Raw genomic sequence first — 15,941 nt, 5'->3', positions numbered from 1 at the left:
ATTAGTTATTATGTAAAAGGAAGTTTTCTATATCTGGTAGTTTTCATCAAGTATATGGAAAGGCATAGTAAGATCATAAAAAGCCTATTAAGATCTAATCGTTGAATAAATAATTTATAACATCATATGTATAAAATTCATTTTTTAACTTATAAAATTGTAGAATCAGTATGAGATGCTATGTTCCAGTAAAGTGAATTCTCAAATTAGACCTTTTTCAGTGGTACAATATACAAAAGGATAAAATTAACATTTTTGCAGAAGGCACGCTGACTTCTAATTCATTCATTTATTCAATATGTATGTCATGCATAACATGAATTATAAGACAGGGTATGAAGAAAATAGAACTCATCCTATAAATTATAGCCCAGTATCTGAATGCAATGTAAATTGTAACTGTTATCCTGAAGGAAATTGTAGCATAACAGAATAGATGGCAAGTAGGTAAGATTATAATACAAGGGAAAAGTTATTAGTCCTTAAGAAAAAAATTTTTCCACATGCAGTTGGTGCTTCTAGCTGATGGAATCAAATAAATTTTCATTGGGTGGGTCATATTGCTACTGAGACATGAAGAATAAAATAAGATGAGACAAAGAGAAATGGATGGCAAGCATCCTATTAAGTGTTGGACATCCTGAGAATGGAAAAGTATTAAAAAAATGATATCAAGAATTGGATTTTGAATTTTATCAGAAAGCCTTAAATCGGCAAGAAAATCTCTAGTTTGACCAAAAATGTGAGTCGTAAAAAGTAATACAAGAGAAAATTTTTTCCATTAGATTCAGAAAAACAGTTCAAAACTAATGCCTAAGGTGTCTGGCCAATGACTCTACGATTTAATATATAGAGAAGAGAAAGCATTAAAAGTATTTGGATCAGATTGAGAATGGAGTTGCCATCAGACCAGCTATTTAGAAATACTTTCTTTAAAAAAATTTAGTGTTTATTTACTTTTGAGAGAGAGAGACAGAGAGAGAGACAGAGTGCAAGCAGGGGAGGAGCAGAAAGAGAGGGAGACAGAATCTGAAGCAGGCTCCAGGCTCTGAGCTGTCAGCACAGAGCCTGATGCAGGGGCTCAAACTCACGAACCGTGAGATCCTGACTTGAGTCCAAGTTGGACACTTAACCAAATGAGCCACCCAGGTGCCTCTAGTAATACTTTCTTGACTGAAGTTTTAGGTACCTGTATATATGATAGGTATGTTAATTATTAATATTTATTTTAGAAGATTTGTTTCTAATTTTATTGCTATATAATTACGTTAAATAATACCATCTCCGCTACTGATACAAAATATTTATTATTAATAGATATCACTTTGTACATATTTATACTAAATGAAAAATATTGTGTGTATAAGTTTGAGCTTATTTATGCCAATTGTTCAAAAATTATATTCTCTATTTGTCTTGAATCTACTTAAAGCCAGATTGTGTCTTTTTGACACTGTATGATAACTAGAGCCTAAAATATTAAGATAAACTTACAAGGTCAATATACATTTGGATGATAGTAGTAATAGTGATGCCATTATTAGACTTTTAATATTAGACTTGTAAATTTTGATGCTCTGTAGTAACAAACATTGGCTTAGGATAAATTTTTCCGAAAGTACATGCAGCCAACATATTTTATGTTGTATTAACAAATAACCTAGTAATTTTAGCAATCTACAACAAGAGTTTATTTTTCTAATAATACACACCCTTTGAGGACTGCCTGCTGCTGTGTTCCAGATTCTTCGTTATTCTATGATCCAGGCTAAAAGAATAACTTCAAACAATCATGACCTCTTGGCAGAGAAAAGGGGACATAGACAGACCATTAGATGGCTCTAAAAACTTCTCCTCCAGCTAAGCCTATATCACTTCTACCCAAACTTCACTGGACAAAACAAGTCATATCACTAAGGATCAATTCAGCTGGGCAAGAATATACCTTCTTTTCACAAGTAGGTTCTTCCACTTACATAGCTCCTAATAGGAATGAGTCATCTTCTTACAGGCAAGGAAGCCAATAATTAGTTATAATAATGCAGTATGTAACATTTAATTATTTCATATTTGTATCATGAGTGGCACTTGGGTGGCTCAGTGGGTTAAGCATTTGACTTCAGCTTGGGTCATGATCTTGAGGTCTGTGAGTTCAAGCCCTGCAGTGGGCTCTAACAGCTCAGAGCCTGGAGCCTGCTCCAGATTCTGTGTCTCCTCCTCTGTCTGCCTCTCCCGACTCACCATCTGTCTCTGTCTCTCAAAAATGAATAAATGTCAAAAAAACTTTTTTTAGATGTTTGTATCAGGAGAAGTTCTGGTTAAAGAATAAAGCCTCTGAAATTTTTCAAGTTATATTTATTTGGAAATCATAATGTATATCAATATATTAAATGTTCATTTATTTATAGTACAAAAGTGGATGGCTTATTGTTTCCATGGAGTGTTTCACAGTGATCTGCTTTATACGTTAAGACTTGTGGATGGTGACTTTATCTCATATCACTTGCAAAGTCCTGTCATTTTTTATTTTTTTTTTATTTTTTTTTTTAATTTTTTTTTTCCAACGTTTATTTATTTTTGGGACAGAGAGAGACAGAGCATGAACGGGGGAGGGGCAGAGAGAGAGGGAGACACAGAATCGGAAACAGGCTCCAGGCTCTGAGCCATCAGCCCAGAGCCCGACGCGGGGCTCGAACTCCCGGACCGCGAGATCGTGACCTGGCTGAAGTCAGACGCTTAACCGACTGCGCCACCCAGGCGCCCCAGTCCTGTCATTTTTTAGCAAATATTTGGGATCTGAAATACTGCACAGGAAAGTACCAGGCTGACAGAAAAGTCATCTATTCATGTACTCTCTTTAAACATCATATGATAAACACACACAAAGGCTCTTGGTTATTTGTTGTCTTAGAAATAACCTCCATCACTTCAAAGGAGAGAGGCAAACTTGCTATATAATGAGATATATTCCATTTCTCACTTCCTTATATCAGCCAACCATAATTTTTTCTCCATTACTACTTTACAAACACTCTCCTATTATTAAGGAAACAAAAAAGACATACTAACTAGGAGAGAGGAAAGAAACACAGATTTGCAGTAATTGAATCTGTGCCACTACTGGCCTTTTAGAAAGTCATTTACCAGGTGAGAAAGTCATTTCTATTATGTGCTGTTACAATGCCTATGAGATTCATTTACATAGAATCCCTTGACACCATTATTACCTCTTCATCTTGATAATAGAAATGGTTCATTGTTATAGATAGTGGTGCAGAGATGAGTATTTACAGCTTCAGCACTTACTGAGTTGGTCTTCATATACACCATTAAACCATTCCTTAGAATTATGTGCCTATATTTAAGTGAGTACATTTTTGTGTATTTGCTAATAAAGTTTTATCTGCTCTTACTTTCAGTTCCAATTCCAGCAATTTCAAAATAATGGATGTAGCTGAGATTGCACTTTACCCAGCAGTAAGCCAGCTGCTGCCACTTAAAGAAATATTTAATAATATAAATGCCATTATTTGGCATAATAAGAAAGAGAACAGAGTTTACCATTCCAAACAGTAAGATTAAAACTTGGTCCATATATTTAAAATATGCAGGGCTTAAAAAAACGAGTAAAATTATCCTGCATTTACTCTCATAGATACTAAATTTCTACTCATTGTGGGAAAGTAGATATCTTCGTGGATGCCCAAATATTTCTATGTTTAGCCAATTATTTACAGCTGGAATTCTCAAACCTTAGTGCCTACACACAAACTCTTTGAATAAGATTTAAGTTGTATGTCATACTTCATATTCTTCCAGAGAGTGTGGCTAAAAAGTGTATATACTTTTTAGTTACATAATAAAAGATGTTTGGGGAGAAAAACACTCATTGTATCAGTATCGTTCAGTTTAGTTAGGCTCCTCTAGCCCTCTTCTCTATTAGGCCTCAACATTGGGCTTCTATGTCTTAGACAAATCCAGTGTTAGCAGGAATTTTATTAAGTCAGTTTAGCAAAAGTCCCCACCACGCTTTACATCTAATCATCTAGCATGCTTTCAGGAAAGATCCTGTTAAGTTGCTTCAGCAAAAAACCCACCCACCTGCCCATGTGTCTCTTCTTAATAACTCTCCATCCATTGAGTCCCTCACCCTCTCATCCTGTTCTTTGACTATAAATTCCCACTTGTCCTGGTTGTATTTGGAGTTGAGCCTGAGCTCTCTCCCCTATTGCACTAGTCTTAAATAAAGTGTTCCATTTTAAAGAGTGTCAGAATATTTTTTCCGTTAAGACTTCTCAAAAAACAAACCAAAACTCTAAACACAAAAAACAAACCCAGAAGCAATGATATGTAAACATACAGAGAGAAAGAGACTTTAAGGAATTGGCTGATGAGATTCTGAAGGTTAACAAGTCAAAAATCTGAAGGTCAGGCTTGCAAGCTGGAAATTCAGGCAAAGGTTGACATTGCAGTGTTGAATACAAATACTATAAGGCAGGTTGACAAAATGCAAATTTAGGCAGGTTTTCTACATTATAGTTTTAAGACAAAATTCCTTTTTCTCCTGGAAACCTCAATTATTGCTTGGAAGGCCTTCAACTGATTAGATGAAGCCTACTCACATTATTAAAGATAATCTCCTTTATTTAAAGTCAACTGATTATAAATGTTAGTCACATCTGGGACATCTGGGTGGCTCAGTCCTTAAGTGTCTGCCTTCAGCTCAGGTCATGATCTCACACTCCTTGAGTTCAAGCCCCGCATCCAGCTCTGTGCTGACAGCTAGGAGCCTGGAGCCTGCCTTGGATTCTGTGTCTCCCTCTCTCCCTCTCTCTCTGCCCCTCTCCCACTTGCACTCTGTCTCTCTCTCACTCCCAAAAATAAATACACATTAAAAAAAAATTTTTAAGTAAATGTTAGTCACAAGTACAAATACCTTCACAGAAATATCTAGACTACTGTTTAACTAAACAACTGGACACCATAAGCTAGCCAAGTTGACACGGGAAATTTACCATTACAAGCTGTTGTGTTCCAAACAGAAAGTCACCATGGCCAAAAAAAGTGTATGAAAAATTAAAAAGCATATTGCAACTCTATTTCAATATGGAATTGACATTCTTTACCTTTTCCCCATCAACATTACATTATTCATACTTAACTAATTCTTAACTGAAAATGGAATTCAACTCAGGGTATGATCTAATATTTCACAAAAAAATTTCACAAGTAAACATTATATAAGGCAAGAAAGTGGAAGATCCTTTCTCTTTCCAAAAATGTTGATGCACATATTGCTCTCATCTTATTCCCAAGTAAGCTGTTTTTATAGACAAAACACTCTACTGAAGTATTCTTAGGTTTTAATGCTTGGAGTGTCTCAAATCTTTGAAGCAATCCATTGGTATAATGTCTAACAGTATTTATATCACTCAAAAATGCCGTAGGGAAAATCATGGATTGCAGGGGCTTTCTTGGCTGTGTTAAAGTCTCTAATTAATGCTTTATTATTCTAAAGAAAGATGAAAAGTGAAAATATGACCTGAGCCCAATGACTGGCAATTATTTTATTTACTTAAATATTTATTCCTGCAAAAGATTTATTTAGATTATGTGCGTAAAATTTTCTACCTGAAAATTAAAGTAGAAGTAAATGATAAATAACTACTTAAACTTTTCCTTTCTTGGTAAAGAAAGCACAATTTCAGATCAAAGAAATGATTATACTAGGAATATAAAGGTCATAAAACTCCACTCAATCAAAGTCAGAGCAAAGACGGACACAAAGTGACAGCTAGAGAATGAGGGGTAAAACATGCAGAGAATGGGGTTGGGGAGGGAGGAACTATGAAAGCTTTTCAGGAAGAGCAGATAGTTTCCATAGTAACAAAACATAATGTTCTCTCAATGTAAAAGATCCTATTTTGAATGTGTTACTGGTGATTCACATGAAAAAAAAAATGTAGTTTAGAGAAGCTGGCACAGGAATTTACATGCCACAAGTCTAGGAGGCTATGAGTCGTTAAGAATACACTTGTAATTTCTGTCGTTAGATTTGTGTTCACATAAGATATCTATATTTGGCAGTGCAACTTATTCAGTCCGTGAGGACGTATCAGTAAGAAGGTAAGAGCGACCTAAAATTAGCACTCACTTCACTTCCCAAAACTTGCACATTAGAAATGTGTCCACTCACAAGAAAGAACCCCTGTATTCTAATTTGCACATGGGCTAGTAATAGCTCTGTGTGTGTGTGTGCTTGCCTGTATGTGTGTTTATTGAATGAGGCACACAGAGGTGCCTGGGTAGCTCAGTTGGTTAAGTGTCTAACTCTTGGTTTGGGTTCAGGTAATGATCTCACAGTTCGTGAGTTTGAGCCCCACATTGGGCTCCACACTGACAGCACAGAGGCTACTTAAGATTCTCTCTCTCCCTCTCTCTCTCTCTCTCTCTCTTTCTGCCTCTCTCTGCTCACTCTCTCTGTCTCTCTCTCAAAATAAATAAATAAACTTAAAAAATTTTAATAAAAAAATATAGAGACAGACAAGTAAATGAATATTGTATTTAAAAGCATATGTGCCAATATGGAAAAAAGTTGTTGCAGATTTGATAACTATTCACAAATATTTACTTCAACTATCCTCCATCTCTGGGCAGAAGATCCATCCCAAAACTTGATCTTTAGGATCAGTCGTGTTGTTTGCAATTGGCAGTGGAATACAGCAGATATAAAGTGACAAAGCCTTAAAAATACATGTACTACTGAGATTTCTCTCTTGAATCTCTGCCATCACCCTGAGTAAAATCATGCATGGTCTAGCTTGTTAGTGTAAGAAGTATAAGAAAAATATGGATCCGATATATTTCGAAGGAGTCTATCTTGGATCAACTAACCTCCAGTTGAATTTGGGAGTGTTTTGTTATGTATCAATAGCCAACCGTTACTAAAATTGGCAACTAGAAATGGATAGCTGTCATAATAAAATCCTAAAATATGTAGCGTTGGCTTTAGAAGTGAGACCAAGTGAAGATAGGAAAAAACATAGTAAAACTTACTGGAGGGTTGAAAAATAAAATCTGTCTTACGTCACTCACAGAAACTAAAATTGTACTTAAAGAACTGAGCCACACCGTTGCCAGGCAGAATGTTGAAAGTGTGAATTAACTTCTTTTTTTTTATAATTTTTTTTTAATGTTTACTTATTTTTGAGACAGAGAGAAAGAGACACACAGAGTATGAAGCAGGCTCCAGAATGTGAGCTGTCAGCACAGAGCCCGATGTGGGGCTCAAACTCATAAACTGTGAGATCATGACCTGAGCCGAAGTAGGACACTTAACCAACTGAGTCACCCAGGTACCCCATGAATTAGCTTCTTTTACACACATATGATTAGGTTCTACAAGATGGAGGTACACTCAAACAAACATCAACAACAAAAACAGGCCAATTTACAAGCACAATTTAGAAAGAAAATAAAACTGTTGAGTTTGTTTTGTTTCCTCACATAAGGACTTGAAAGTCACCACTCTATTGTAACAGCAAGGAAAAAGGTGAACAGACTGAAAAATCAATAACTTTTCTTGGATCCATACCACAAGGGAGAACAGAGGACAAACCACTACCCAAAAGATTAGAGAGATAGATAGGCAAATATAAAGAGTCATTGCTTACTGGAGCAGAGACTCATAGGTGGAAACCAAAAACAGCCACAGGATTCAATGCCAAGATAGGAATAACTAAACTATAATTAGTATTGTGTTATTTGAGAGTAGACTTGGATTAGATGTAAATTCACATCTGTGGACCCCAAAAAAATTTTGACAAAGAAGAACAAAGTTGGAAGAATCATACCTCTTGATTTCAAAACATATCAAAAATATACAATATCAAAACACTGTGTAACTGGCATAAAGACAGACCTCTAGACCAACAGAACACCACAGAAAGCCAAGAGATGAATCTTTTTTATATCCAGTCAAATGATCTTCTACAAGGTTGTGAAGTGTAGTCAATGGAAGAAAAGAACAGTTTCCTCAACAAATGGTGTCGGTGGATAAATTGATGATTCCAATTAAAAATAATAAAGTTGGACCTTTATCTTACTTCATATGCAAAAATTAACCCCAAATGGATTTATGATGTAAACACAAGAACTAAAACTATAAAACTCCTAAAGGAAAAGATAGAAGAAATCTTCATGACATTGAATTTAGCAATGACTTCTTGGACATGACACAAAAATCAGACATCAAAAGTAAAAATAAACTAACTAAGCTACATCAAACTTAAAATCTTTGATGCATCAAAAGGCACCATGAACAGAATGAAAAGGAAACCTGCATATTTGGAGAACATATTTGCAACTCACGTATCTGATAAGAGGTTCAAATCCAGAATATATAAAGAAGTCCTATAGCTCAACAACCAAAAATGAAATAAACTGATTAAAAATGTGTAAAGGATTTAAATAGACATTTCTCCAAAGATCATATACAAATGACTAAAATGTATATGAAAAGATGCTCAACATTACAATCATTAGAGAAGTGCAAATCAAAACCACTATGAAATATCACCTAACACCCATTAGGATGACTCCTAAAACAACAACAACAACAACAACAACAACAACAACAACAACAAAAACAACAAAATAGCCATTGGCAAGAATGTGGAGAAATTGTAACTTTTGTATGTTGGTGGAATTGTAAAATGGTGTAACCATTTGTAAAATGGTATGGAATTTCCTAAAAAAATAAGAATAGAACTACCTTGTATTACAGCAATCTCATTTTTAGGTTTACATCCAAAATAATTGAAGGTAGGGTCACAGAGAGATATTTGCACATCTATGTTCATAGCAGCACTATTCACAATAGCAAAGAGATATAAGCAACCCATATATCCATCAATGGACGAGTGGATAAACAAAATATTCATAAAGTAAAATATTGTTCAGCCTCAAAAAGGAAGGAAATGTTGACATATTCTAACACATGGATGATCCCTGAGGACATTATACTGAGTATAATAAACCAGTCACAAAAAGACAAATACTGTCTGATTGCACTTTTATGAGGTATCCAAAACAGTCAAATCCATAGAAATGGAACACAGAGTGGTGGTTATCAGGGAATGGAGGAAAGGAGAAAAGGTGAATTGTTTAATGGGTATTAGAATTTCAGATTTGCAAGATGAAAAAGCTCTGGAGGTCTGTTTCATAATAATGTGAATATACTTACCAACACTGAACTATGTACTTAAAAATGACTAAAATGGCAAATTTATATGTTTTTTTGACCACAATTTGTGTGTAATATATATATTAGTATATATATAAAATATATTATATTTTATATAAAAATATATATAATATAAAATATATTAAAATATATATTTTATATATATATATATTACATACACACACATACATATACACATATATACACACACACATACATACCAGGCAAGTAAGTTGGTCCAAGTATAGAGAGATGTATGGAGTAGGGCAAAGTAGGACAGTTACAGCTAAGGAAGCAAAGATAAGCTGTCCCCAGCCAACCTGCTGGTTAGTTAGTAGTAATAAGTAATTGTAATTTTAAGCTGATAAATTTTGGGATTTTTTTTATCCAGAAATTATAATCCAATCCAGAAGGAAACAAATGGAGAATTACTTATGACACAGATTTATAGAACCCCAGGAACAGAAAAGAATGAATTAAGCAAGAAATTACAGGGTATGACAACCTTTTTTCTTTGCTGAATTAATCATCAAATTGATTACTTTTAGGTGCTTACGTACCTTTCATCCACTTTATTATAAGATATGCAATTTCAACATGTGATAAAATTTCTCAAGGTAGATTTATGAACTCCTTGGGTTTTTATGGCTATTTGAAGTTTAACAAATATAGCTATATAACACATATCTATTGAGGACTTACTAGGCACCGCATAAAGCATTAGAGATATATTTTTGAACAAACCAAATAAGGTTAATGCTTATATGGGTCTTTTGCTGTGTTTGGTGGGGTAAGCAGGTGACACACAAATATATTATTTAAATAGTGATAATGCTTCAAGGAAAACCATAAGATTTTTGGATATGATATAAGAAGAAAAGCCTGGGTATAGATGAGGAAGGCTATTCTGAGGACACTGTAATAGAATAATAAATATTGTCTTTTATCCTCATACAATAGCTATTATTTATTGAACTCTCAATATTGAACTCGATATCATTCTAAGTATGAATTAAACTACCTGGTTTTTAAAACCTATGAGATCGGTATATTATTGGTTTCATTTTCCCAATAAGAAAACTGGGATAAAAATACAATAAATAACAGCTTAAACCCTCATAGCTAGAAAGTGATGGAACCTTGATTCGAACCCATGAAATTTGAATATAAAAGTTAAGATCCTAAGGATTAATTGTTACTTTTGATTATTGAAATTGTACATGCACATACATATGTATGTATATATATTTACGCATAAGTGCACATATCCCCAGATCAATATATAATATGCATACACACACTCATTAATTCAGACCTAATGAGAAGTTACCATGCATTATAGTAGGTATTAGACATGTTTAATTATGTTGTATTCTCCAGGCAAGGATGGGATGGTGAGTATTAAAGTAAGAGAATTCCAGTAAAAAGATAGTAACAAGAGCAAATTCCCAGCAAAGGAAGAACCGCAGAGTAATTCTGAACGTGAAGTAAGGGCAGCATATCTAGAGAGGCAGGGGGAAGGAAAGTTCTGTGAGATAAGGCAGAAAATATCAGCAATTTCTGCATCATTCAGTGCTCTGAAGCCACGTTCAGACTTTTGGTTCTTATATTGTACAAAATGGGAAGTCATAAAAAGATTTTCAATAAAATAGTGATAGCAATATTTGTGTTTCTACAAACTTGATATGACAGGTGCTTTTAGTTCAACGATCTAACTTCAATTGAGCTTCATGTTTCCGCCACATGTTTCCAGTTTGTTCATTATATTTTTTTATATATTTATTTATTTTAAGTGTGGGAGAGGCAGAGAGAGAAGAGAGAATCCCACACAGACTCTGTGCTGTCAGTGCAGAGCCTGACACGGGGCTCGATCCCATGACCCATGAGATCACGACTTGAGTCAAAATCAAGAGCTTAACCAACTGAGCCACCCAGGTGGCCCTATATTAACCATTCTTAAAGCAATTTTTATTACTTTATATTTTGTGTGTTGCTTTTAAAATAATGACAGTCATAATTATATCATAGAGTTATATGATATATTACAAAATTTTGATTTGTTTACTGAAAATTATATTCTTTCTGGAAAGCTAGGATTATATACTATTGGACATATTTTTCCTTTTATCTTGTTCTTAGAAATATCACGATGGACCCTGAGAAAAGCATTACAAATTGATTTGGCTCCTGCTTCTTTCAGGGAGGGGGCAGGGACACCACTCCAAGCACCTTTTCTGCACACAAGAACAGGGAAGGAAAACAGTAACAGGAACCAACAAGATCAGCACAGGCATGCTTTTCGGACTGTCCAAGAGTTAAATGCAAAGGCAGCTTCTACCCACCAAGGTTTCCCTTTCCACTTCAAGGTCTGAAATTTAGGAGAAGTTGGGTTCTGGGCTTAATTAATGTTTGCAGAACACAATGATTGTATTAAACCAGATCTTGACGGCTCAGCTACGGTGAGACAGACTGGCCATCAAGGATTTCTATTTCACAGTACACTCTGCAAAGTTAAAATGACCTTGGAATTGTAATTTTCAAGTGAAAAGATCAAAGAAGAACTGATTTGACTATTTCAAAAATGTGATACAAGTATTTGTTTTAATGATGCAGAAAGGACTTTGAAGGGTCTTGCAAACATTTGAATTCAAATGAACCAATTCGGTTTTGAGCATTACCTGTTGGTGAGAATTAGTCACATGTCCCTGTCTAACAATACAGTGGGCTGTAAAACTGTATCTTCCTTGTGGCCCCATGAAACCATTTGTTAATTGAGGTTTAAGCACATTGTCCTCCTGCTTTATTTATCCACGCATACACGCTGCTTATATTGGAGACTGGCAGGAAATAGGTATTTTTCACATTTAGGTTGATTGAATAAATGTATGAATAAGTACAAGAGTAAGTCAGGTTAGACCCAGATTAGAGGCAAACTGCCATTGTCTTCCCCAGGTCTTTGAGTGATATATGAATGATAAAATTAATATATTAAAATTTCCCTGACCGGTGTAATAGAAAGTTGTGTTGCTCAGTAACAGAAAAGTCAGAGCTTACCAATTTGATAGTTTAAAAAAAAATGCTGAATAATTGGGTCGGAGTGGAAATGGTGTTATACAAAACTGGAGAAGTGACACATTAAAGAGCTCTTTCTTAGAAATTTAAGTGATCCCTTGGTCAGTAGAAATAGTAATAGCTTTTTAGAAACCCGCTGGGGCTGAGAATGAGTTGGCCACCCATGAGTGGTTACTAGTGGTCTTTCTCACAACTACATTGCACTTATATTAGCTACACCCTATGGTGGTAGATTTTGCAGAGAGGTCATGGATGGAGCACATTTGCTAAGTGAAAAATCCTACCACGTGTGGAGCCAATCTCTACGATGCAGGTTTAATTGTTAAATTGGCATTTCTTTCACAAAACTCATCTTACGTACCAAATGATCTTCCTTGTTTCAGTGTTGTTCTCATGCCTTTATGTTCAAATTGATTTTATTAAAAAAGCCTATCAAGAAACATAAAATAACCATAATTGAATATCTCACTTCAGTTTCCATATCTAAATGTGAAGCCTGTATCTTTAAAAAAATGTATTTCCTAGTACATATTCATTTAATTTCCTTATTTTATGCTAGTAATATGGCATGCATTAAGTCTCTGTGTGTATTTTCCCTATTTAACTTGATTTCTTTTCTTATCCAGTGACGTTCAAGACATGAACAATATTATTTGAGTCTCTAATTTCATTTTTTTCTTGTCCTATGGTGTCAAGGTACTTATGTAATGTCAGTATCTGTGGTTGTGATGGAAACATTTATCTCTTCATAGAAGAACAATTGGCATTTACATCCAGTCTCTTAAGACAGCAGTGCTCGAAGTATATTCAAAGGACCAGCAGTACCAATATCACCTGGAAATTTCTAGGGATGCAAGTTCTTGGGCCACAGCTCAGACTGAAAGAAATTAAACATCTGGGGGTGACGCCCAGAAGTCTGTATTTTAAAATATCCTCAGGCACACTAAAGTGCGAGAACCATTGCCTAAGGGGAATATAATTTTAGCATATTCTGTTTCAGCAAAATGTAGCAAATGCTTTACATCTAATTTTTTTCTCTTTTTTGGTGCTTTTAAGGAATGTCGCTTTATGTGCTTTCAGTAATATTATTACTTAATAGTAATTATTATTAATTAAATATTAAATTACTATTATTACTTAATAGTAATTAATTATTATGAATTAAAAGGCCAAAGTAGAATTCTTCAAATAGCAAGCATAAGCAGTATTTGAATCATTAATGTTCAACATCAAGATGATTCTAAACTATTTTTGGGTGTCCAAAGAGTGACATATATAGGTCTCTTCCTTTATCAGAACAAAATCACTAATTGTGTATTCCAACGCATTAACTAAATGACTACCTTAAGAAGTATTTATAACAGGAGCACCTGGGTGGGTCAGTCTGTTGTGTGTCTGACTCTTGATTTCGGCTCAGGCCATGATCTTAGGGTTTGGTTCGTGGGATGGAGCCCCACATTGGGCTGCGTGCTGACAGCATGGAGCCTGCTTGAGATTCTCTCTCTCCCTCTCTCTCTCTCAAAATAAATAAACTTTTTTAAAAAAAGTATTTGTAACAAACAAATACATCCAACTGCATATGGAGAAAAAGAGAAAAGAGAATTATTACGTGCACCAATGAGGCACTTTGAAATTTGGCCTTCGATAGTATATTTTTGTTAAGAGTGATGTGCACCACAACCTGAGAATGAATCAGATATTAAATCAGAGTCACACAAAAGAAGAATGAGATAGATTACAGTTATTTGTCTTCATTTGTGCCTTAGGTATTTCAGTTGCCCTTTAAGGCATTTATCTAGCAGATATTCTATAAATAATAATTAATAATGGTGACAAATTATGCCCGAATTCACTGTATATAACTGAGAGCACGCAATAAATAATATTAACAATGTAGCAAAAGTACAATGTGTTCATTTGAAGGCAACTCTATTCATACATGAATAGGATAGATACATATATGTGTAATTTCCAAGGGTGGAGAAGGAACCAGTTACAAGGGAACATTTGGAAAGGAATTGGCAGTATTGGTAAGGTACCCTAAGGAACTGTTATAAGCATTTTTTTTTTACCTCAAGACCTTAAATCAATTTTATTTTCATATAGAAAGATATGCAGCTCATAAAAAATTAAACCATTAATAATTTTACAGTCAGACCTGACAGTTCTGACAGCCACATGTGGTAGCTTAGAACTATATTCCTTTGCCAGCTAAAATATTAATAGAACATTGACTAACTATCTTTTCCATGGTCTATAAGGCCCAGAAGTTATTATGAAATCTGGGTTTGCCTTCAGGGGATTTGGTTTAGTTACTCTACCAGCAGGTAGTTTTTGTATATTCGCTTTCTGAAGGATGGATAGTTTTTGAAGCAAAGGCAGAGAAGTCCTAATAAATCATAACTTTATGAAATATTCATTACATCTGTATATTCTTTACAAGGCTTCTGTCAGAGAAATTAAAATAAAGAATGATTAAAAAAACATTTAGCAGCAAGTTGACAAGGTACTTTATAAACCTAGAGGAGTTTTGACTTGTAACTAGAAAAGTTTTCAAAAGAAATTCTGTCCCCTTTTATTAGACAAGAAGAGGGAAAAAATGGAATCAAAAAGCAAAGGAGCCCCAGAAATTGCTAAATTGTCTTTTTTTTGAGGTAAATTATCTTCTACTACTCTGTCTCTGACATGATCATTTTTACCAGAGGATTCATAATGTTCACTGCTTAGAACTAATGATTTGCTGAACACAAAAGATGAGTAAAGGTGGGGCGGAGATCCAAAAGACCCTCAAGTCATGCCTACAGAAGCAAGCTCAAATGATATATCCATGCATAGTGTTAAGAATATAGCTTCTGGGAGCCTGACTACCTGGGTCCAAATTTCAGTTCTCATGAGTAATTTAACTTCTTTCTGCTTTAATTTCTCACTTGTTAAATGGGAATGTTTTTAGATGCCTGGCTCGTGTCATTGTTTTGAGTATTAAATGAATTAATATATGCTAAGTGCTAATAAAAGGCCAGACATTAAGTACTACAACTATTGGTTATTCCAAGGGATAAAAAAGATACATAATCCAGGAATTCCAGATGAATTAAAAGTATTCTTGTTTTGTTTTCGTTTTGTATATTTTGAATCTTATTACTTAATCTCATGTGTGTGTGTGTGTGTGTATACATATATATATACACATATATATATACACACACACACACACACACACACACACACACTCATGGCTTTTGGTTAGACAGAGATAAAAGGCATTACACATGGGCCACTCCCACCCCTTGCTCTAAGATCATCTTAAATGGCGAACCTATGGCCTAAAACTCCCTAGCTGTGTGAAATAACACTCTATTTTTTGCTGGCTGGTGCCTGTACATCATTGTCCAGCTTTTAGCCAGCCCCTCTCAGAGGATATGTACTCTCACGAATGCAATTTTCACATTCTTAAGATTCATTTTGGATAATTAATGACTGTCTTACCGCCACTCCAGTTTAAATAGCTCATGTGCAACCTGCTGAGAAACTCTTTATTTGGGCATAGAAATTAATGATGCAGACCATTTTATTTCTCCCAAGAGCAAGGGTCTATGAGAAATAAAAGGATAATGCTGACAGACAA

The sequence above is a fragment of the Lynx canadensis genome, chromosome B3 (assembly GCF_007474595.2).
Source record: "Lynx canadensis isolate LIC74 chromosome B3, mLynCan4.pri.v2, whole genome shotgun sequence".
Lineage (NCBI taxonomy): Eukaryota > Metazoa > Chordata > Mammalia > Carnivora > Felidae > Lynx > Lynx canadensis.
This window is presented reverse-complemented; position numbering follows the sequence as displayed.